This window comes from Rosa chinensis, chromosome 5 (genome assembly GCF_002994745.2).
Source record: "Rosa chinensis cultivar Old Blush chromosome 5, RchiOBHm-V2, whole genome shotgun sequence".
Lineage (NCBI taxonomy): Eukaryota > Viridiplantae > Streptophyta > Magnoliopsida > Rosales > Rosaceae > Rosa > Rosa chinensis.
Window position 1 is genome coordinate 4,476,917 of NC_037092.1, and position 22,702 is coordinate 4,499,618.

The 22,702-nt window shown below is 36.5% G+C and overlaps 1 pseudogene; it reads left to right on the forward strand.

The window, feature by feature from the left end:
• Positions 1-144: 144 nt before the first annotated feature.
• LOC112165130 lies at positions 145-22,613 on the forward strand (annotated as a pseudogene).
• The last annotated feature ends 89 nt before the right edge of the window (positions 22,614-22,702 follow it).

Genomic DNA, 22,702 nt, shown 5'->3' on the forward strand with positions numbered 1-22,702 from the left:
TGGAAAGGAGCACAATCCTCATGTCTCACTCACTTGCATTCTTTCTTCTTCTTCTTCTTCTTCTTCTTTTCTTTTTTCTGGTCGTAGTTTGTTATAAATCCAAGATGTGGGCAGCTGACTGTTGAGAAGATCGAGAAGCCAAACATAGCCCATCGATTTGACCTCTTCTAGTAACAAACTCAGCTGTAAAATATTTTTTCAACTAGTGCGTTTTCCAACAACTGGAGCTTACATATTTCTTTTACCTAATCTGGCAATCTCAGGCATCCAACGGTTGAAAACCAATGATACCAACCCTACCCAGTCAGCCATCAATACATATCATATCATATCATATCATATCATGAGAGAAGGCATCTCTTAGCTCCAGGCTTGTTGTCTGATTTTTCTTTTTCTTTTGCTGTCTTTGGTTCTGGACTCTACACAAGAATGGATTTGGTCTTTACTTGTCATTCGATTTCATCTAATACTCATTAAAACTGACACATTGACGCATGTTCTCATCAACAACTTCATCGAAAGGTACAATTTCCATCGATCTTCAAGGTCTCAGACAGGCCTCGACGATTTACAGAGGCCAGGATCTGATTGATATTTATTGCAAGTTTTTGTTTTTTATTTTCCGTACAATTCTCTTCTCTGCAAGTAGGGTGGCCAGCGATCAGGAACCAGTCAGATGGATCTCTCCATTTTCCTTAATTTCAGACTTACGATTATCTCGTTTTTTCTGCAAACAATTAAGAATACCCTAACCGGAGCCTGTCGAGTGCATGCTTTACTTCTTCTTTTTTAATTTTGATTAGTATTATTTGTTACAGATCTGATATTAATGTGTAAATTGTACATCTCCTTGTTGTTAGGGATTGATTTGGCCTTCTTTTACTTCTTCTTCTTTTTCAATTTTAATTCGTATTATTTGTTACAAATACCTGACACTAATATGTAAATTGATTGATTTGACATTCATTTTCATACTTCTATGCAAATGTTGTCCTGAAAAGTAGTTATTAATAGAAACCTATAAGGCTGTAACCTATAGGGTTAAATGATTTATTATAATTTAAATTAAATGTGTTTTCCTTTTTTTCTTTCTAATAATTTATAATTTTAATTAGTCGATATATCCATTGCCGCCTCTGTTGGGGTAGTATTCCCAAGTATTAGAATTCTGAAACTCGGTGTCGTTTGATTAATTTATCGTATGATCACTCTGCAAACAATGACCAACCTAACAATTCCATAATTATTAGTTTCAATACTCCCCAATGCAGCACGATAAGACTTTCAACCTCCGCTTACTGTATTTTATGTTTGCTTCTAGCAGGTGTCGCCAGCTGAAGTGATGAATGAGTTTTGAGTCCTTAGATGCTCCTTACGATATCGAAGCACGTGTTGGTTTCCAAACGTTCTTTAAAGATGTACTTGTCAGTGTGATCCTTAAGGAAGAGAGGAGACTCGATTGTGGTCTTTGAAGGAGGAGAAGTCTACAATATGCTACTAAATTCGGACATCAATGATAGACGAGCTTCAAATAGTATAGACATATTGGATACAGTGGTAAACCAGTTCCTTGCGTACTATTGCATGAGTTAGTCGATTGGAAACTTGTCTCCAACTGCATGGAACTTGTGTACTATCTATATGGAGTTTGGTATGCTTATTAAGCCCCCCATTTAGCAGGTACTACATAGTATGATGTTATTGATTGCAGTACAGGGACTTGTATGTAGTAACTTGTAAATAACTAAATATGTTCATTAACGAAGGCCTACTATGTGAATGCAATTATATGTGAATTTGTAAAAACAAATACCTAATCTATACTGTTATTAAGACAATAAAACTTGCTCTCCATAACTGATTTTTTTACGATTATAGTCCTGAAATATTAATAATTTTTAACATTAAATTAATTATCAAGAACAATAGCATCAATACATAAAATACAAAATAAATAAAAATATAAAATATAACGAAATCAAATGACTATAAACAATTTTCCACTACTTACCCATTGAGAAAAAACTTTCCACCATTCCATATGTGGGCCCTGCTAGTATTGTTTATAATTGAAATTCCGTGTACCTATTTGAGTTGTAGTCCTTTCAATCTGTGATTTAGGTGAATAGAACTGTCAATACATTATTAGCAAGTAAAATGCAAATGATTTAAACATGAGAAAGATGCGATCTCTCTTCTCTTAATATCAGTATAGATGCATACATATTATTACTAAAGAGATTATCATCTATACATATTATTACTAAAGAGATCATTATTTTAGTGGCATTCATCCCGTACAGAGAGATCCACATTATCCACATTATCAGTGTGTTTGAATTGGTTCTTGACTTCTTATATTGGTTATGCATTTATTGTTATCATGAGAAAAACAAAATTAAAATGAAAACATAAACATATCCTTCAGAACGACTAGCACTCTGCATATATCCTGAAATTGGTTTGAAAATCATTTTTCTCGATCAGGTTTTCCACTTAAATTGAGTTGAAGATCTATTAAAACAAATGAGTTGATGATTGGCGCTCATTGTTTACAATTTTTTTATTATAATTATATTTATTATTGTTAAAATTATTTATTTATCTTTGTGCATCTAATTCATATTAGTGCTCATCGTTGCAGGAATATGAGCGGTATATCAACTCGAGGTCTCACGTGGTTGATTTCATCTTGGTCAAAAGAATGGCTAGTCAGATTTCATCTCATTGATAGGCAAGCCCGCTGGATTCCAGTAAGCTCTCATGCAGACCTTCCAATCCACTTTTTCTCAAAGCTATTTCATAGTAAGCGTGGTTTTAAAGTTTCCGTTAAATGAATTCAAAATATTTGCCTAGTAATGCAACTTATAACAAAAATTTTAAATTTGATGATCTATAAAATATTAATGCAGTAGCTCAATACCATTTAGTTTAGTGATATTGACTCATTTTCATAAGTTGAAGACTGTGGAGTTCTGACTTACAAAAAACTAGTTGATGTAGTAAATGAGTCAATTAATGCATTAAAATTTTACTTAAATTAGCTAGATACAATATATTAATTTAACCATAGGACTACGGTATAGGACCAGAACACTATGTTCCAAGCTTTTCTCTTCTTTTTTTTTGTTGTTGTCTGACAATAAATTATATTAGTGTAAGACAATAAATTCATTTACTACTACACATGAATTTTTGTAAACAAACCATTTATCATGGGAGCCTTTCTAATAAGGATCACTTTAATGAAGACTAGTTGAGAACTTTCCAATCAACAGTATGTGAGACCTACTTTTCAATTATATTACGGTAAATCAACCTTTAGATGTTTATGTATGCATGAGTAGATCACTTCTAAAAAATTGCTTCCAAATTGTTATTTGTTAAGGTACCGAACAAAATCAAATCAATGTACGAACCAAATATGTCAAACATGAATTGTTCATGTTATAATTGATAAATTACGATTATGAATGTCTTAAAGATTTTCATTTTGAGTCAAAAATTGAATAAATGATCTACACATGAATATTTAAACATCTAATGATTGATTTGCAAAAGGAAATTTTTTAAGAACAGGAAAACACATTAGGGATGACAAAAATCCCTAGCAGGGCGGAGCTCCATTGGATACCCGCCCCTAATGGGGGAGAATTCAGGGACAAATGGGGATCCCCAATCCCCGCTATCTAAGATTGGGGATGGGGCGGGGATGGTATTGTGATCCCCAAACCCGCCCTAATAATATATACATATATTTAATTTATATATATTTTAATTTATACAGATTTGCTCATCTAAGGGACAATTTTAAGGGACTGTGAGGGACAAATGCATCTCAACCACATATATTAAATATAAAAGCAGAAATTATAACAACTTAAAACTGTGCATTTATTTTCAGTCCTCATATTCACTTGTCTCTCACAGTCCCTTAAAAACTGTCCCTTACGTGAGCAGACCTTTTAATTTAGATATATATATATTTATAAATTTATTTTTTTATAATATAAATCACAAATATATACATTTACTATTTTACTTTAATAGCTACACTTTTAATTTGATGGTGTTTTGACTTTTGCACTCATTGAATTATGATTTATGGATTTAATAATGTTTTAATTTTATTTGTTGTAGATTTTGATTTTAAAAAAGGCAATAGGAGAAAAAAATTATTTTATTTATTAAATTCTTATTGGAGATTTAGGGCAGGTTTGGAGGCTTAGTCCCCAGTGAGGATGGGGACGGGGAATCCCCAACGTATTTTTATTGGAGATTGGGGCGGGGATGGAAGTGGAGAATGACCCCGGGGATGGGGATGGTATTGTGATCCCCATCCCCAAACACATATGACTCACTATGAAGATTGGTACATTTTCTTTCAAAAAAATCAAGACAGTACATGAAGTTGAAAACTCAACCTAAAATTGGTACGTATTGTTACATCCTCATTTAGTCAATGTGATTTTGGTCAAACTTGTAAGGGCAAATCCGTTTTTTCAAGGATTGATGAAAAAACAAAACAAAACAAAAAATTTAAAAAAAAAAAAAAAAAAAAAAAGAGGAAGAGGAAGAAGAATAACAAGGAGATCGAAGAAACTCAGATTTGGGTATCCAAATCAAACCTTGATATGGGGGAGGGACTGAGGAAGGAAGGAGGAGAACAAACCAAACCTTGATATCAAGGAGGGAGGGAGAAGGAGGAGAATATCAAATTTGGGTGTCCAAATCAAACCTTTTTTTTTTTGGGTGTTGGGGGGGTGGAAATATACTAAATTATCCTTTGAATAATGAATATTTGCATAAGGTTAACGGTGTAATTGACGTTATATACTAAAAGTGTGTCTGGTTTTGAAAGTCTAGTACCGTTTTGATTTATTTGAAAGTAAATGAACTGAATTTTGGAGTGGGTCATATGTGGTATATTGTTCTTAAATATTTTCCTTTGCAAAAATATAATCCAAAAGTGGGTCTCACAAAAAAGTCCTCAACTAGTCCTCATTTTAGTAGTCTTCATTAGAGTCTCTCTCCATTTATCATAACTGTTTATGCCGTTTCCTGCAAAATCAGTTAGGAAAAATCATCGATAACTACAGTCACACACCATCACACAGAGAAGAGGTTTGTAGAGGTTCACCTTTGTCTAGTGTGGAGCTAGGCTACGTCCAATTCAATATGCACTATGGGTAAAGGGGTTACAAGGGTCAAGAAGTAAGAGCTCTATTAGGAGAGTTAACTCTCAGGAGTGGTAAACGTGTAATGTTGTGAGGGTGTCTTCCTTACATAGCAGTGGAGGACCTTTTTTACAAATGGACTAGCTAATGGACCTTATTACAAGAATGTCATCATATCTATGTGGTGGGGAGCTCCTTACGCATGTACGCTTGGTATCGGTGAGGAATATTCTCTCTATCTTGACAGCGGATACTAGTCACAAATCCTTTAATAATAATAATTAGAGCTAAATACTGGTTACTACTCTGTGATTTAAGTCTAAAATCTATTCAGTTCGTGGACTTCTAATTTCATCAAAAGCATCTATTTATTTTTAATTTTGATCTAATAGGTCCAAAATGTTAGTCTTCTGTTAAGTGGGTTTGTTATCTTGCTGACATGACTCGTGTGGGGCCCATATTTTATTATATGACGATGAGGTGACATGCCTAGTCAGCTAATTAGGAGTTTACATTGACTTGGTGGGATCCTCTTTGATGACATGTCACCTTGTGAGTGAATGAGTGGATGCCACTATTAGAAAACTATCAAAAATAAGGATTTCTAGTATACCATTGCTCAAATCCATGACCACTAGAATACAACTCGCACAACAAACCACCATTCTAACCTTGCATTGTTATAAATTATCCTCAGTTTTTATGTTTATACAATGTCCCTTGAATTTTCTCTTCATCAAACTATATCTTTTTTTTTTTTTTTTTTGAATCTGGACGACAATGTAACTCCCCACCCCACCCCTGATGTCAGTGAGATTTGAATCCATGACCTCCATAGTGTTAGTTAGGCTAGCTAACCAACAAGCCACAACTCACCGACATCAAACTATATCTCTTAAAATTTGAAACAAAAATTCATTAACCATTTTTTTTATGAGAAATGAAATATTTTCACATAAAAAAGAGAAACAATTTTGTTCAAAGGAAAATATTTAATTTTTTAGCAATTGATATGACTCAATTAAAACTCAAGTATTGTAAAAGTAAATGGGACTTGGTCTACTTATTTCATTAGATAGTACTTTTATACAGGGAGAGAATTATAATGGAAATATCAATTACAATAATAACAATAAATGATAATTGAGTTGTAATTGCTAATCCCTTAATTTCCACTTCGTCAGTTACTTTGACGAACACACATAATGTGTTTTTCTTTTAACACTCCCTATTGTGCCAAGTCAAAAACGAAATGGTGCATGAATTGTTGTTTCACTAAAAACCTTGTCAAATCACAATCCTGTGGGAGAAAAAGTGCACTTTGGTCGAAGGAAAAGAGCACAATCCACCTATTACATTTGATGATGACATGTGTGTGTTAGACTTCCCATGACGTCTACACCTCCCTTTGATCCTTACATTAGTCAAGGGATCTTGGAAAGTCTTCGCATTCTGATGTTTTTCACATGTTTCTCAAATATGGCCTTAGGCAATGATTTGGTGAACAAATCTGCCACATTCCCTCAGACTTTACTTGATTCACTTGAATTTTGAGGAGAGTCTGTTGTTGCTGATTGTAGAAAAACTTTGGCAATATGTGTTTTGTATTATCACCCTTGATATAACCAAGCTTCATCTGTTCGATGCAATCTGCATTATCTTCATAAATGCAAGTAGGCTATTCGGTTGTAGAACTCAAACCACTTGTCCCTAGAATATGTGCAATGATAGCTCTTAATCATATACACTAACGAACCGCCTCATGTAGAGTAATGATCTTAGAGTGGTTCGAGGAGGTAGCCACTATGCTTGGTTGACCTCCAAGATCTCACCATGTTGCCAATGGTAAATACATAACAAATTTGGGAACAATCTTTATGTGGGTCAGAGAGATACCCAACATTAGCAAAACCAACCAAAACATTATTTGGGGTTTTGGTGTAGTCATTAGCACTTTCGCCATCAACATTTCTTTTGGGGATTGCAGTTCCATTTGCGGCGCCTTTTGTCTCTCTGCAGGGAAAGAACAGTCACAAGTCAATGGTTCCTTTTAGGTATCGGAAAATGTTCTTGATACCATGCTAGTGACGTTGCGTTGGTGCTCAGCTAAATCTAGCTAACAAGTTCAATGAGAATACAATGTCTGGTTGATTGCATTAGGCTAAGTACAATAATGCGCCTATTGCACTTAGATAGAGAATTTTAGCTCCTAACACCTCTTCATCATTTTCCTTTGGACGAAATGGATCTTTCTTTGCATCCAAACTTCAACCGATCATGGGAGTGCTAACAGAATGTGCTTTGTTCATGTTAAATCGCCTTACCATCTTTTGGACATACGCAGACTGGTGGATTAGTATTCCACAAAATTGGTGTTCTAGTTCAAGGCCTAGACAAAATCGAGTTTTCCAAAAATCCTTCATCTCAAATTCGGATTTCAAGTAGCCGAGTACCTATTATGTTCATATCATCGACATATACGGGTACAATTGCAAGTCCGGAACTTGTTTTCTTTATGAATACACAGAGGCATAATTCATCGTTCTTATATCTCTTCCCAATTAAGTAGTTACTTAGACGGGTATACCACATCCGCCAGGATTGTTTCAATCTGTAAAGTGAGCATTTAAACCTAATTGCAAACGCACTCCATGGTTTAGAGTCACTTAATTTGGGTAATGTAAGGTCATCAGGCACTTTCATATATATATATATATATATATATATATGTGGTTACTGCATATCTCTATGGGGATCTTGATTCAGATATATGTGTGTACACATACATATATCTGAATCAATTAAGATCCCCATAGAGATATGCAGTAACCATATCCATGAGCTGCATTTCCGGTCATTTGGAAACTACCAAGCTAACTAAGTAGCGGAATGTTATAAAGTCCATTATGGGAGGGTATGTCTCATCATAGTCAATTCCAGGACGTTGTGAGAAACCTTGTGCCATAAGGCGAACCTTACACCTTAGGACTTCATTCTTCTCATTACGCTTTTTGACATAAACCTAATGTCATACAAGTTTTACACTTAGTGAGGTTAGTACTATCGGACTAAATACCTGTCTCTTTGCCAAAGAATCTAGTTCTGCCTGGATTGCTTCTTTCCATTTAGGCCAATCTGCTCTTTGTTGACATTCTACAATAGAGCGTGGTTCGATATCATCGTGCTCTATTATTTCTTAAGCAACAATGCATGCAAATACATCATCAATGTGTATGGAAGATCTTTCCATCAACTCATACACACTTTCATAATCCATTGAGATTTCTTTGTTCTATGGAATCATTTTATACATCAGAGCATCCTTCATTATTGATTCATGGACATAACTATAATAAGAGACAATCTCATGAGAGAGATTCTCTATATTGATGATTAATGAATTGTTTGTGCGTTACTCACCCTCTTCCTCCTTGGGTGAGTGTCAATCGAACCAAGTGGCCTCCCCCTCTTCCTTTGGGGAGCCACCGCCTTAACCACACCTCCACTAAGTGTGGTTGCAGCGCCTCTATCTGCGGTGTTGTGGCCCTTGTTGGAGACTTCTAACCTTATAGGCACATTTGCAGTTGGTATATGTGATCTCGTCAGTTTTGCGATATCAGTAAAAGCATCAGGCATCGAATCTACTACCTTCTGAAGATTGATTATTCTTTTCACTTCACTTTCACATTGTGAAGTGCGAGGATCAAAACGAGATAGAGTGTGGACAAACCAGACAGAGTGGGGACAAAGCACGACAATTCCTGTCGATCTCTTGGAAAATCATTTTTCCTATCTCTCCCTAACGACGGGAAGACTGTCTCATCAAAGTGACAATCCACAAATCTAACAGTAAAGAGATCGTCTGTTAAGGGTTCCAAATAGCAGATAATTGTTGGAGATTCGTATCCAACATAAATATCTAATCGTCTCTGAGAGCCCATTTTAGTGCGCTGTGGGGGCGCAATAGGCACATATATTGTGCAACCAAATATGCGTAAGTGTGAAATGTCAGTCTCATATCCAGTTATCAAACATAGAAAATGGTTGGCCAGCAGTGGGTTTGAAACAAATAAGTAAAGTTGCACGCAATATTGCATAATCCTAGGTAGATGTAGGCAGGTTGGTGCTCATAATGAGTGCCCTAGTCACCATTTGTAGCCTTTTGATGGTGGGCTTCTGCCAAACCATTTTGTGTGTGCATATGAGGTACAAGATGCTCTACATCGATCCCAGTAGACATACAATAATCATCAAATGTTTTTGATGTAGGCTTGATAGGGTGATCAGGGTGGTGAGCCCTTAAATGTATAATTTGTGTTAGGGGTTTTGCAAATGTAGTATTTCTTGTGGACAATAATGCGATATGTGACCAGTGTGTCAAAGCATCCACCAAAACCATAAAGTACTTGAATGGTCCGCCTTCTAGATGGATAGGTCCACAAATATCTCTTTGTATCCTTTGTAAGAATATAATGTTTTGTTTTGTATCTTTTGCATAGGAAGGTCTCGGTCCTGTTTTTTCTAAAGAGCAGGCTTTACAAAATGAGTGATGTGCCTTTGAAATAGTCAATGAGGCATAATGAGAGGGAGGTAGTGCTTCTGGTACTTCAGAAAGCAATGCCTGCATTTGAGCAGTACTAGGACTGACACCTTGCAATGTGGTGGATTTTTGTCCCATTTTATTTTTCACTCGAAAGAAGGGATGTCCGTGTGAGTTTTTTAAAATACGGATCATCATGTCACGATCAGGATGCCCCAGGCGGTCATGCCAAAGCTTGTATGAGTCAGTGTCCCACATTTCATTGTTGGTGGTGGCATATGATTCAATGATCCAAATAGTAGTGAGGTACAATATACTAGATTGACTCATTAGTTTCTCTAAAATGCGTTTCCTGTCACATTCATTAGAGGTTATATAAAGGTATTCGGTTCCATTCTCATAGTGGGTTTCTATATGATAATCGTTAACACGAATATCTTTGAAACTTAATAAGGTTCGATTAGCTCTTGGTGCATACAAAGCATCTGTGACTTTAAACATTGTGCCATTAGGCAACAAAAATTTGGCAATTTCTCGCCCTTTTATTACAATCATCGTAGTCACAGAGGAATTATAGGCTATTAATTCAATGAATAATTGTCTATTCCTTAATATGGTATGGGTAGTCCCACACTCCCACTATCAACTAACCACTTAAGTTCTCCTCGATTCATTCCTACAAGTAAATGGGGTGTATTATTAAAGAATTTGAAAATATATCTCATATTCTTTAGAGTATTTCTATTTAGGTAGAATGATAATATTTTCATTCTAATTTTTCTTCTTCTTTGCTATTAGCTATGAGCGTGCTGATAACGTGTGAAAGTAAAATGGGAATTGGTCTACTCATTTCATTAGATAGTCTCTTTATAGAGGGAGAGAATTATAATGGAAATATCAATTACAATAATGACAGTAAATGATAATTAAGCTGTAATTGTTAATCCCTTAATTTCCTCTTTGTCAGTTACTTTGACGAAGCGCATAATGTGTTTTTCGTTTAACAAGTATTCATTTATCTTCATCAAAAGTACTTAGAAACAAAACAAATTAAAAAACTTAATGATGAAATTTTTGAAGTACTTGAGTCTATTCAAGGGATATAGCATTAATATAAAAACTAAGGTTAACCGAATATCATAAATAAACATTTTTGTTTAATATTGTAAGGAATATAATATAAATTAGGACTGGGTTCGGTACGGTACCGGACCTTCAAGTCCAAAACCACTTACCATACCAGAACTTATTGGTACACAAAATGAAGTACCACTACCGGCCACAAAAGTCGGTATATCGACTTCTCGGTATCGGTTGGTTGGGCCTCCAACCGAGTTTCAGATTGGGCTAGCTTTTAGCTACGGCCCAAATGAAAATTTTAAATCCCTAACCTGTCAACAACTGAATAACTGAAAGCAAATAAAAAACAATCAAATAACATATCTGAATTTAAAGGCCTAGAGCCCCAGACCATACGCAAATGTAAAACAATCAAAAAACTTATAACTCTCAGTCTCTCACTCTCTCACATCAACTTCAGTTCATTACTTACAGTTCATCTCATCATCAGTTCATCACTTCATAGTTCATATCATCACTTACAGTTCATCTCATCATCACTTCATATCATCACTTACAGTTCACACAAATGAATGAATCATACAATAACAAAGCGGACAATAGTTGAAAACAAAGCATTCAAACTTTCAAAGACTCAAATTTCATCTCATCATCACTTCATACTTGCTTGTTGTGCTCCTTGCCTCACTCAAAGAGTCAAAGTTTCTGCAAATAAATTTTAGTTGAAAAGAATAAGAATGCTGGCAGTTCTGCAAATTCAATCAATGAAGAAGAATTTAGGCAGTTTTTGCAATTTCTAACGTTGAACAAGAAAGCTCACGATGTTGGTTGTTGCCTACTATGCATCAGCTTGTGTAGAGCTGAGATTGGTCAATGTTAACTCCATTCCTTGATTAAAAGCATTTTCTGCAAAATAACAAAGACAAGGTTAAAAACAATATCATGATTCATAAAATAAGAAACAAAGTAACAAACAATATGAGTAGCTTAACCCTCTCAAGTTCCTCCAAAAAGTGATACATTTCAAGGTCATCGTCAGTGGCATCTTTGTAGAAGTTTGGGGGATCAGACTTTAACCAATCCGAACTGCAAACAAGGGCTTCCACCATTTTTGGTGTCAATGAAGCTCTAAAAGGATCCACCACTCTTGATCCCAAACTAAATGCATTCTCCGAAGGCACCGTTGAGCAAGGAATAGCAAAAACATCCTTTGCTAACTTTGATAGGGTTGGATAGGTTAACTCATTGGCCTTCCACCACTTATGAATTTCTAAATTCTTTGCAAGGAGGCTAACATACCTATCCGATAAATACTGATCAACCTCATTTCGTATGCATTGTGACTGCTCTGCCATCCTCTCCCTTGCTATTTGCTTGCTGACTTCATCAAGATTCTCCAAGTCATCCCCTTCGAATCCTAGATCTTCTCCCATGTACGGTTCAACTTCGTTGCTGCCTTCATTGGCTTTGTATTCATCATACATCTTCAGCAAAATTTTCTTTAAGTCCCCTTGTATTGAATGAATTGTCTCGTAGCTTGCATTGACTTTTTGCATTGCTACTTTAGCCCACTGCAGCTTGTATCTTGGGTCAAGAACATTAGCTATCATGATTATCTTGTTCACCGATTCGAAGCTTCCCCAATATTTGTTGAACTTGGCCTTCATTGAAGTGGCAACCCTCTTCAAAATAGGGTCTTCTGCAATGATAGCCTTGTCACTCTCAGTTTGCAATGTAACCATTTCAACAAATAATATATTGGCAGTGATCTTCTTCCAAGCGCTCAGCTTCACAGTAGCTTCATAAAACTTCTCCAAAAGCAAACAAAATGCTTCTGCATTCCTCCAATCCTCACTAGATGGTGGTCCAACCCTGGGTTTGCCATTTCTGTCCGTTTCATCGAAATAAGCTTTAAAATTGTAGTCTTCTTCACCCATTCTGCTGAACACAGCTTCATACTTAAGTGCAGCTTCAAGCATGAGGTATGTGCTGTTCCATCTTGTGACTACATCTAATGGAACATTGGCATTTGCCCTGCACTGTTCCAAAACAGCAAACTCCCTGAACTTGTCAAGACGACTTGATGAACTCCTAACATACTTGGCACAGTTCCATATAGCAGCAATCCCATCTTGTAACTCCTTCAGACCATCCATAACTATCAAATTTATAATGTGGCATGCACATCTTAAATGTAAAAACTCTCCCTCAAACATCAAAGTCTTGTAACTGGTCAACCTTCTCTTCATGTATGCCACAGCTAAGTCATTAGCACTAGCATTGTCTACTGTGATTGTAAACACTTTGGTGATCTCCCATTGCCTCAAACATTGCTCTACTACCCTTCCAATCTCCTCTCCTTTGTGACTAGTAATTGTACAAAAGTTGATGATCCTTTTGTGCAATTTACAGTCACTATCCATGAAGTGGGCTGTTAGTACTAGGTAGTTTATATTCTGGATCGATGTCCAGGTGTCGGTGGTAATTGAGATCCGAGTTTCATTTGCCTTCAATTGACTCAACAAAACAACCTTATCAAAATTGTACTTATCTAGCACACCCTTGGCAGCCTGCTTTTTGTCCATTCCAGGCCATTGAGGTTCTAACTCTTTGCAGAAAGCTTTGAATCCCTCCTTCTCCACGTGCCTAAAAGGGAGCTCATCCTTGATAATCATATCGATGCACCTATCATCACACCTCTTTTTGTTATACTTATGGTATGAGGCTCCTCCACTCACATTATCTCTATTCAACTTAGCCTACTTAGGATTAGGTTCTGCATGTAATGGGTGAGTAGCACATTTCCTAGTATGTGCCCACATCGAGCTTGTCCCATTCTTTTTAGTATCACATAACACTTTGTCATTGCAATAATTGCAAGTACACCAACAAGTATCTATTAGGTATGAGTTCGGGTGTTTACATCTAGTGAAATGTGCCCAAAGAGGGCTTTTGTTTGCAGGCTCTTTTCTTTTCTGCCTAGCAGTAGCTGCTCTATGGGATTGGGAGTTGGTAGGATCAACTTCATCAACTGAACCTGAAGTTTGCCCTAAAGGTGGGAGTGTTTGTCCTAAAGGTGGTGGTGGTTGTCCTAAAGGGGAATGATCCAAAGCTGCAGTACCCGTCACATGTATGCCAGAACTAATCGAAGGGCTTGAGCTACTAGTCTGACTCAAATTACCACTTTGAGTACCCATAGCTGCAGAAAAAGGAAACAAGTGGAACATACAAACATTATAAATTTATAATAGCTGCAGAAAAAAGAAACAAACATAGCATACAATGATACAAACATCAAACATTGTGATATTAATAGTTGCAGAAAAAAGAAACAAACATCAAACATTGTGATATTAATACAAACATCAAACATATATATAATATATAACATTTTCATCATCTAAATTTACAAATATATATCACTTTGAAACTGACTTGTTGGTCCAAACCGACCAACTGCAGTGCTCCTACGTTGCTCCAGTTCTAACTCTAAGCCTTAATTGTAAGATTTCTTGAATTGTTGAGAACTTGAGATTGGAACACCTGAAAATTAATCAGAGCATGTTAGACCAAATAAGAAAAGAAACATATAAAGTAGGGAAACTCGGATCAGAATGAAATTGTAAATGCTGTGGTGCATGTAAAATTGTAAATGAGTCTTGGGTTGCCATTTTCTAATTCATCTGTACTCCATTTAAAATGCTTTGCAACTCTTACTCTCTTACTCAGATAAAAGCTCTTACAAAGAGAACAACACAGTCATGAAAATTCAAACAGAGAATTATGCATATATCCAATTATACCTTCAATTGAATAGAGTCTTGCTTACAATTCAGAGTTCCACCAACGAGAGCCACAAACTTAGTCCTTCAACCCATTAACTTTGCCTTCTTCTCCCTCAAGCTGTCAAACATCAAACTTAGTCCTCGCCTCCTCGACTCCTCGGTGCTCCTGCTCCTCCAAGCACTAAAGAAAAACCATTAAAAGTGGCAAAACCCATAACAAATTGGTAAATCTCAAGATAATACATAACATATCCAAGATCGAATTGCTAAAATTGGGTAGATCGAAGTCTCGAAGCTCAACTCAACAATCCAAAACAATTGAAGCTCCGAGCTCGTACTCACCAGCAGTACTACAACAATCGATCGATTTGATGTGAAATGAAATCGAATGGGTCGAACGCGATTCTTCGAACTGAGGCTCAGAAGTCAGAACCTCGCTCGAGTTCGAGAAAGAGAGAGAGAGACTGAGGGAGTGGTCGAGAGATGGACTGAGCCACTGAGGGATTAGGGTTTGCAGGTTGGACCAAGAGTTTGAGAGGCAGAGGCTCAGGTCAGATCTCGATCGGGTTCAAGAGAGAGAGAGACTGAGGGGGTGGTCGAGAGATGGACTGAGCCACTGAGGGATTAGGGATCGGAATCATCGGATTAGGGATTAGGCTTTGCTGGTTTGGACCAAGAGTATTAGAGGCAGAGACTCAGGTCAGATCTCGATCGGGTTCGAGAGAGAGAGAGAGTGAGAGACGAGGTGAGTCTTCCAGACTCCAGAGACTGAGAGAGGGAACGAGGGATTATGGATTTAGGGTTTGGAAATTTTTCATCTAACGATTGTTAGTTAATATGGAATAAAACAGAAGAAAATCAACGGCTATGATTGATTATATAATAAATATTTTAAATAATTAAATATTATATTAAATATATGGTACGGTACGGTATACCGTATTTTGTTAATATTCAGTACCGATACCGTACCAATTACAGTATCTCGGTACGGTATAACCGTACCAAACTTTCGGTAACCGATTTTGCTGGTAACCGAACCCCTTGGTTCGGGACGAACGCGGTTAGCTGGTTTGGATCGGTTGGATTTGCCAGCCCTAGTATAAATATAAAATCTAAGTAAAATTTGTAATATTGTGGGGTTAGTGTGGCGATTTGTTGAGTGACTTGTATGTAAGAGGTTGTGGATATAAGTTATGGTTAGGATTTGATAGATTTTTAATAGTGGAACCCACTCATAAGTTGACTATGCATGCCACCTCAACACCATATTATAAAACATAGACCCTATATGAGCCACATTAGCGAGTAAATGGACTCACTTAACGCAAAACTAACAGATTTGACTTATTATATCAAAATTGAAAGTGCGATGTTGTTTTTTATTAAATTAGAAGTTGAGTAATTGAATTGATTTTAAACCCGAACCACAAGATATTAATAAGTATTTAGCCATAATAGCTATCCTCTTTGTTCACGAAACACTCATCTAAGCATGATAAGAGAAATTATGTGGACTCTAAACTAGATTGTCAGAAAATAAATGATTATACGTGCCCAAAAATTCCTCATTTACGCTTCATTTAAGGCTAGTGCACAAAGGCCCAAGCCCAATAAAAAAATAAAAGATAATCCCCAAACTGTCGTGCAATGTAACCGAGTGATCCATCTATAGGCCATAGGGTTATCATATAGTACCCTTGTCTTGTATCGACCAGCATAATCCTAACAATCTCTACCTAACTTGTAACCATCGATCCCCTTAGAGTCATATTATGATCTCTTGCAATTTCGCTTTGATTAGGATTTTCTTAAGCACTTGCTCTACATCCGAGAAATTTTTGTGTCCTACTGTAGAACCATGTCAGATTACCATATGGTCTACCAACCCAATAGGATAACGCCACGTGGATTTTTTGACACCTCATATGATAGCAAATTTAACCTACATCCTACTGCAGTAAAACTACACAACGTGAAACAAAAAAATATATATATAATCTTAAACGGGACGTGAGTTAGCAGCTATATATCATTAACTATACAAAGAAACCCTATACAATTTTGTTTATCTCATCACCCAGATAATTGACTGCTTCAGTCTTCTTGTTTTTCTATATTGATTGAACTTCCTCTCTCCAATAATGAATACAGACGCAGACGATGATCATAATCAAGGTAAATAAAGGTGTTCAATCATATTATTTCAAGTCTTCTTCCCAGTTTGCTGCTTTAAGTATATATATATACACGTACAAGTTCATAAACTTGCTTATTCATAGTTTGCTTCTGCTTTGACAATACAAGGTGTTTAATCTGTTGCTTTTGTTGTTGCTTCCGTTTGACTACTACTCTATAGCATACTCCTCACGAAATCAAATCAAATCAAATCCCAGAAATGAAATACTCAAGAAGGGAGATCTATACAAGTTTAATTAGTCTCATATATTCTATTACGGAACTAATCGAAATCGTTCAATTGAATGATACTCACCTTTGTCATGGTGGGCTCGATTGCTCAATCCTTGCAAATTTAGTTTCTCTTTCTATTTCTGTGTTTATAAGGATCTGGGTTGGAAGTATGGATGTAAAACTAACGCTCAAGGACAATCACCCATCTAAGCACATAATCTACCCAAAAGAGAATTGATAAAACTGAAAGGGAAAATCGTAGGGTTAGCAAATCACCGAAATTCGAGTTTAGAAAGATGGTAGTAGAGGATGAATACACTTTTAGTTTTTTTGTTTTGATAGTGTTTGCATTAGTTAATGGCAGTAGTTAACCCATTTAAGATTTTGTTTTTTGGTTTTTTTTTTGCTTCACGTTGTGTAGTTTTACTACAGTAGGATGTAGGGTAAATTTGCTATGATATGAGGTGTCAAAAAATCCACGTGGCGTTATCCTATTGAGTTGGTAGACCATATGACAATCTGACATGGGTCTACAGTAGGACACAAAAATTTCTCCTCTACATCCTCTACCTATCTTATAAATTATTCCACAGATGGAACTCCAAATATATCCATAATCTTGACCATATGTTTGCAACTACTTGAGCATATACGGAAATTTAAGTAAAATACCCCCAAGTCTAGGTTTTTTTAGGAAGGGGCTTACTTTTAAGTCCCTTTTTTTTTGTTTGTTTTTTGAAAGTTTATACACCCAAACAAATATAGGCCCATTTTACACTGAACAGCAGCATTTGACTAGCCCTAGCCATGCCGAGAATTTCCTTTGGGTCCGGGATTGGTGTTCTGGGAGGGGCCGGCTTGTGCATCTCTCTCTTCTATTCAGCTTCGATTCAGGCCAAGGCGGTGCGCCTCGATCGAGATCGATTTCTGCGCGAGAAAAAGCAGGCCGAGCTGGCGGAGATGCGAGCCGTGAGGGCTGAGGAGCGGGCGGTCAGGAAGGAGGAACGGGCCGTCAGGGCAGAGGAGAGGGCGGTCAGGGAGGAGGAACGGGCCGTCAGGTCAGAGGAGAGGGCGGTGAGGGAGGAGGAACGGGCCGTCAGGGCAGAGGAGCGGGCTGAGGGAAGAGCCGTCAAGGCTGAGGAGAGGGCCGAGAGGACAGATAGAAGTAGAACTGATGCACCTTGTTTTGAGATTTGATGATATTGTTGTTTGCTGCAGCTTTTTGAGATTTGATGATATTGTTGTCTGCTGCAGCTAGCTTACATAGGCTATTAGACTTTAGTTTGACTGTTAATGTAATTGAATATGTGGGTTGTTGTCTTTGATCAAGTCGTAATCTATTGTCCTGTATTTCTCTTGGTGCTAAATTTGGTTATTGTGCCCCAGTTTTACTATTCCCCTGTTATTAAGCCACAAATAAATTCTCTGAACCTTGGACATCATGTGAGACTATAATGAGGCAACTGAGAACAAGCTCAGTGAAAATGTGGAAAGGAGTTTAACGGTTTTCTGCAATATGATACTCCATTCTGTAGTTATGGGGAATCGATTTGTTTCATGTGCTGCATGTTTCAAATAAGTAATATATATGCATTGTACAATTCCATCTCCCCTGACAATTTATGCTTAGGGAAAGCAAGTGGAATCATGCATTAACTGTTGAAAATAGTGTTAGCTGTGCTATTGAATGGTATTCTTTCATTTAATCTTCTTGCAGGTCTGAGAGTGCTTTGAAGTACCGATGGTTTTTCATGTTTCTGGTAATGTTGTCTCAGATTTCTTTGAAGAGGAGGAAGTCAATCCGTTCTCGGTGAGTGTCCTTTTGCGATTCTCTGGTTCTGGTTGTGATGTATTTGGATGCGATGATTTGGTTTTTGAATCTAGTCAAATTTAGATTTGAAGGTAGGTTGACTTGAAAGGTTTTGTGCTTTTTAGCTAGTCTTTGCGATTTTTGGCTGCGGTTTAGTACATCTTAAGATCTGCGATCCTTTTAGTTTTGGATTCTCAGTGAAATTGAAGTGAATCGTGTTAAGTTTGTAGCTATTCAGTTTGAATTGATAGAATCTCCATGGATTTGAAGTCTCTGTAATTGAATATGTGTTACAGTAGCTTGTGATAGAAATTTGAGATCTAAATTTCTATGTGTAAAAATAATCTGTCTGGAATTGTAGAAACTGATTTTTCTTCACCACTTTAGGTTTATATTTAGATTGAAAGGAAATGTTACAACATTCATTGGAAGATTGTTTTCTGAATATTTCAGATGTTGTTAGATCGATTTTGGTGAGTCATAGCATGGACTGTGAAGTCATTAGGCCCAGAGAAAGATGGTGGTTTTGTATGTATAAACATAGAAACTATACCTGTTTGAGCTCTAATGCATTTTGTATTGACCAGAATCATGGAAGCGTTGCTCCTGCCAAGAACTCCAGACTACCACCTCTGCCTCCAGAACGTGCTGGTTTCAATTATGGTATTGGTGAAACCGTTGATATACCTATTGATGGAAGTGGGGTGAGTTTGAATTTAGAGGCTGTTAATTAGATTACTTGTATTTGGCGTAGTGTTTTTCTAATTTTAGGTATTATTATTTGATTTAGGATTTGAAAAAGAGGGAGAGGGAACTCCAAGCTAAAGAATCTGAACTGAGAAAGCGTGAAGAGGTGTGACTTGAAAGAAATTCTAAATTCTGATCATGGAAATGTAATACTCAGCTGTAGAGCCCTGATGTTTGTCAACCTGTTTATCAAATTTTTATTTATTTATATATATTTTTTTATAAAGAGACTGAAAATTTTCATAACTATCCTGAACATAAAGGATGTAGAGCACTGATGTTTGCCATTATGCATTTTTTGTTTGGTGACTCTGGTTACGGATGAATAGGAGTATCTTGCGAGGACTAAATTTTCTGGGAATGATTTCTGAGATATATACTTGAGTATTCTTAGAGCAGATTTTTTTGTCTCTTGTTGATCTTTTTCTTACTCTACATTTCCTACAAAAATAAAAAAAATAAAAAAAATGGCATCAAATGTTCCTGTAAATTTGTATTATAATTCTTTATTGGTCCATACAGTACAAATTTCAACATTTTTTTTTTTGTTTGTGCTTCGTGTAGATTGTAAAACAGAAAGAGGATGCTGCAGCACGAGGTATTATGCCTTGCCTTTATTTTGCTGAAATATCGGTAGTCTTCTCATTGTTTGGGGTTAAATGAATGTGTTCAAAACCTTACCTGAAAACTAAGAAAGTGGATGTCCTCTGAAAGTTGATCACCTAGAGTGTTGACATGCTCTGTTTTGTTTTGCAGCTGGAATTGTTCTGGAGGAAAAAATTGGCCTCCTTTCTTTCCACTTATCCATAATGATATTGCAAACGAAATACCAATTCATTTACAAAGGGTGATGTATGTTGCATTTACAACATGGTTAGGTATGTCAACTGTTGCTTGACTTATAAATTGTCTGATAACATGTGTCAGGATTGTAATTACATGCAATTTTAAAAAAAAGAAAGAAAAAAGATGTATGTTGAAATCATGGCTGTTGGTGTCATGATGGTTGGCCTTGTAACATGGTTTTGAGGCCTCAATTTTGATGGCCTTAAAACTATAACGGTCAAAGATAATATAACTGATGTTTAACAGTTCTTGTTATTCTGTAATCCATATATCATTGCTTGAACTTGTCTTCTGCTATCATGATTAGATTGTCAGGTAGACTGTATTAATAAGTTTTTTTACTATATACTGAAGACTTGAGATTTATTGATGAATGGTGATGTCATGCAGGAATTGTTGCTTGCCTATTCTGGAATATAATAGCTGTGACTACTGCCTGGATTAAGAGTGAAGGTGAGGACAAAGATATACTCTCTGTCTGTCCTGCAATTACTTGAATATTAATTTTGGATCTGCTGTTTCGAGTACAGTGAAATTGATTATTTCCTCGTATTGGTATAGGGGTGAAAATTTGGTTCCTTGCGGTTATATATTTCATTGCTGGGGCCCCTGGATCTTATGTGTTGTGGTACCGTCCTCTTTGCCGTGTGTTCAGGTATTACTTTCTCTTGGTGATAAATTTGGTTGTTGATATCTTTTGTTGTTAACTACCAAGCTCCAGTTTTACTATTCCCCTGTTAATAAGCCACAAAGAAATTCTCTAAAGCTTGGACATTGTGTTAGACTATAATGAAGCAACTGAGAACAAGCATAGTGAACATGTTGCAATATGACACTGTTCTGTTAGAGTGTTAGTTATGATCAATCAATGTGTTTCAAATAAGTAATACATGCATTGTAGAATTTCCTCTCTCCTGACAATTTATGCTAATGCATGCATAAGTTTTGAAAGCAAGTGGAATAATGCATTAACTGTTGAATATAGTGTTAGCTGTGCTATTGATTTGTTTTTTTGGTGAATATAGTGTTAGCTGTGCTATTGATTGGTATTCTTTCATTTAATCTTCTTTCAGGTCTTAGAGTGCTTTGAAGTACGGATGGTTTTTCATGTTTCTGGTAATGTTGTCTCAGATTTCTCTTTGTATTAGGTTTTGTTGTCTCAGATTTCTATTTGATCAAGCTCTCCTACATTTCTTGTTGCAATGTCGGTTTGTAGTTTACTCCAGGAATTTAAGCATAGCCTGTTATGTATATTTTCTTTTCCGTACAGATCCACATCGGCTTCTGCATCTTTGCTGCGGTTGCTCCCCCTATAATGTTCAAAGGAAAATCCTTCATGTATGTCGCTCGAAACATTAATTTGATTACTGAATTGCACAGATTTATTCTCTCTAGTGATACACTTGGTAATATACACAATTGAACACTGTTTATCTACTTATGATTTACCTGTTGTGTGCTTTTGGAACAGTGGCATTCTGGCTGCAATTGATGTTCGAAGTGATCATGCTTTGGTTAGGGTAAGACTATATAGAAGTCCGCTTATCATATGACTGTCCATGTACACTAATCTCAGATGCCTTCTTTTCTTTTAATGGTGTACAAAACCTATAAGCAGTTGGCATATATAATTTTGTAGTTTTCATATTCGTGTTATAGTATTGATCTGATGGCTGATACTGATGAATTTGTTCTGTTTATAGTTGTTCTACTGTATTGGATTCGGCATGTTCTGTCTTGAATCAGTGCTTAGCATCTGGATTATTCAGGTCTTGTTCTCCTTGTCACGAAATGATATGCATTATCTTTGGTTCTGTTGCAGCACTTGCTTCTTGATTTCTTTTAACACCTTTTTCTCTTTACATGTGCAGCAAGTATACATGTACGTCCCGGGAAGTGGTAAAGCTGCTAAAATGAAGCGTAAGGGAGCATGACAAGTTGGTGAGGGCATCAGTATAAGGCAAAGAAACATGTATTCAGAAGAAAAAATATGGTGACTCTGTATTGATCTAGATTGTATAGGCCCTTAGCTACAGGATTTGCGGATACAGATGTTTTGCTCGAGCCTTTACTTTTTTATTTTACATATTTCACAAGTTAAATGATTGAAGCAACAGAAGCAAGGGAAGGTGTAGGGCACCGGGATTCAAACACTCACTTCCTTTATTAATGCCAGTGTTGTTTAATTGTAATTAATTTGTTTCATTATAGATTATCCTAAGTATTGCTTTCTCCTCTGTGAAGCTAACTGCATCCTAAAGGCGATGCAGTTAGCTAAAATGCCAATAGGAAACTCATGTCCCTG